Below are 3,632 nucleotides of genomic sequence, written 5' to 3' on the forward strand. Positions count from 1 at the left end.
AACTTGCTAATCTTGTATGCCACAATTTAAATTCCGATGTGTGTATGAAATTGATTTAATTTCGTAAAGAACTGATACATTCTGATACATTCCGATTATTACGAGGTCGTACCAACCAACACTGTCGCGACCTAAAATTTCGAGTGTTTCTCGAATTCAATAGAGTCGCCACCAAAATTTATTTTAAAATAGGGAAAATATTGGGAAACCCTTAAAAATAAAAATAAAAATAAAAATAAATAAATAGTCTTTGAAACCAAATTTTGAATTCGGGAGTCAATTAAGGTATTAGCACCCTACAACATCCGTTAAAACAACGGTTACCTATAATTAATTGTGCAAAATTAATTTACCTTAAGTATAATTATTTATCTTTATTATTAAATATAAATAACGATTATTATTATTATTATTTAAATATGATTTTGGAAAAATAAAATAAAAAAATTTAAGGCGCTTGACAAGAATGCGATCTTGCTCCTACGTATCTCCCGGTGCGATGAAGAAATCAAAACTACGTAGTTCTTAATTTAAAAAAAAAATGCATTGAGTGTGTTTTAAAGAAAATCAGTTTTGCGATAAAAAATGTTTTGACAAAATAAAAAAAAAGTTTGATTTGAATAAATATTTTAAAATATGAGTTTTAAGACGATCAAGTTGTACAACTAGTGTCTCAAGACTCCACGAAGAAAGAATATGTCACATCTAATTTAATCCACTTAAAAAATACTTTATATTATCACGGGGTTTCGAAAACACCAACTAGTAAAAAAAATCACATCTAAATAAATCAAATTTAAAAAATTTAAATTTAGATTTATTTATATATAAAAACAAATTTTACAATTACCAAGTTATATAAATTGTGTTATGCTACATGGATTAAAATATGTTATTTTTAGTTAATTTTGAATAATTTTTATTTATTAATTTGTTTATGAGTTTTAATTTATTAATTTATTTGTGAAGATAAAAACCGTCACGTTGTCACAACTTGTATTTTAATAATTCAAAAAAAAAAAAAAATAACACATCTAATTAAATAAATTTATAGTCCTTTTTTATATTAATTATTGAAAAATAATAATAAATAAATAAAATAAAATAAAATAAAATAAAAGAGTTTTGAAATTATCAAGTTATACCACTTGTGTTCTAATAACTCAAAAAAATTAAAAAGAGTCATATCTAATAAATAAATCGATTTTAGATTAATTCATTAAAATAAATAAATGAATAAATAGAAAAAAATAAAATAAAAAGGTTCGAAAGGCTGAGTTTGAACAAGATCTTTGTTTTTTTGTGTTTGGGCCCAATTTAACTTAAAAACAAAATTTTGAAAAGAGCCCAAACCCAACATTGAAGCATGAATCTGAAACCCTAATTTCAAATGAATGATGCGGCCACATTAAGGGAGGCAACGAACAAAAAAGAAGGTAAACGAAGAAGGACGAAGAAACGGCGAGCAGCGACCAGGATGTTCTTGTTCTAACCCAGACTGCTAATTCCAGATCTATAGCATTTCTTTCACAATCGCTTAATGAAGGCAAAAGTGTACGTTACACATAATGGATTCTCTTTTAATGATATTGAAGGCATCAGAGAGTAAGTTTAAAAAATTGTGATATTGTTTCTGCCTCATTCCTAGATGCTATTCTTTTAATTTTTATCGATACTTTATTTATTTATTTATTTATTTATTTTATTGTAGAATATAGAGATTCCTATAGTTAGTTACTGCCGACAAGGACAATGTATGGAAGTTGACACAAATGCTCAGTCTGAAACATTGGCAAAAAACAATTTGCCAGTTTTTATGAATATTATATTACAATATGATGCAATTTATTTTCTCGACCTATAAACATCAATTGGTTATATTTTTTATTATTATTTTTGTGTTGCAAAGAAAATAATTTTAGGATTAAACGATTCTTTAAAAAATAAAAGCTTAACACATGAGTTTACTTTTTACAAACAGGAAAAAAAAATAGAAATCGAAAAAAAATATATTTAAAATATATTTAAAAAAGATGTTATTTTTAGTTAATTTTGAATAATTTTTATTTATTAATTTGTTTATGAGTTTTAATTTATTAATTTATTTGTGAAGATAAAAACCGTCACGTTGTCACAACTTGTATTTTAATAATTCAAAAAAAAAAAAATAAAAAAAAATAACACATCTAATTAAATAAATTTATATTCCTTTTTTATATTAATTATTGAAAAATAATAATAAATAAATAAAATAAAATAAAAGAGTTTTGAAATTATCAAGTTATACCACTTGTGTTCTAATAACTCAAAAAAATTAAAAAGAGTCATATCTAATAAATAAATCGATTTTAGATTAATTCATTAATATAAATAAATGAATAAATAAATGAATAAATAGAAAAAAATAAAATAAAAAGGTTCGAAAGGCTGAGTTTGAACAAGATCTTTGTTTTTTTTGTGTTTGGGCCCAATTTAACTTAAAAACAAAATTTTGAAAAGAGCCCAAACCCAACATTGAAGCATGAATCTGAAACCCTAATTTCAAATGAATGATGCGGCCACATTAAGGGAGGCAACGAACAAAAAAGAAGGTAAACGAAGAAGGACGAAGAAACGGCGAGCAGCGACCAGGATGTTCTTGTTCTAACCCAGACTGCTAATTCCAGATCTATAGCATTTCTTTCACAATCGCTTAATGAAGGCAAAAGTGTACGTTACACATAATGGATTCTCTTTTAATAATATTGAAGGCATCAGAGAGTAAGTTTAAAAAATTGTGATATTGTTTATGCCTCATTCCTAGATGCTATTCTTTTAATTTTTATCGATACTTTATTTATTTATTTATTTTATTGTAGAATATAGAGATTCCTATAGTTAGTTACTGCCGACAAGGACAATGTATGGAAGTTGACACAAATGCTCAGTCTGAAACATTGGCAAAAAACAATTTGTCAGTTTTTATGAATATTATATTACAATATGATGCAATTTATTTTCTCGACCTATAAACATCAATTGGTTATATTTTTTATTATTATTTTTGTGTTGCAAAGAAAATAATTTTAGGATTAAACGATTCTTTAAAAAATAAAAGCTTAACACATGAGTTTACTTTTTACAAACAGGAAAAAAAAAATAGAAATCGAAATAAAATATATTTAAAAAAAAAAGATGCAAAAACAAAACAAAAGACTAATAAGCAGAAAATTAGAAAAAAAAAATGATACCTTACTCCTGAATTGTTGTTTTGCTAGACCGATTGTTTCAAGATCAGATTTTTTTCTTCTCTTTTGCCTACTAATCTCTCTATTTTTTATGTGCTCTCAATTTATGTTTCGAATTCTCCATTTTGTCTTCTTGTGGCCGACTATTTATAGACTTTTGGATATATATTTCAAAAGACAAAAGAATAATTGTCAATTGATTACCATTAATCTATTTTTGTTGGTTTCTTTTCTTTTAATTGGCCACAATTATACCGATTCTTATTGCTATTGATTCATTTCTTCGGTTTTCTTTTCTATTCAATTGATCACCATTATTCTGATTTTTATGACCATCAATCAATTTATTTTTGGTATTATTTTCATTTATTTTGATCATCATTGCATCGATTTTTATGACCATCA

At 25.1% G+C, this 3,632-nt stretch overlaps 1 pseudogene; it reads right to left on the reverse strand.

The window, feature by feature from the left end:
- Nucleotides 1-2,877: 2,877 nt before the first annotated feature.
- The window catches only part of LOC140918659 (uncharacterized), a 4,553-nt pseudogene continuing 3,798 nt past the window's right edge, over nt 2,878-3,632 (reverse strand).

This window comes from Cicer arietinum, chromosome 8, assembly GCF_000331145.2.
Source record: "Cicer arietinum cultivar CDC Frontier isolate Library 1 chromosome 8, Cicar.CDCFrontier_v2.0, whole genome shotgun sequence".
NCBI classification, from domain to species: Eukaryota; Viridiplantae; Streptophyta; class Magnoliopsida; order Fabales; family Fabaceae; genus Cicer; species Cicer arietinum.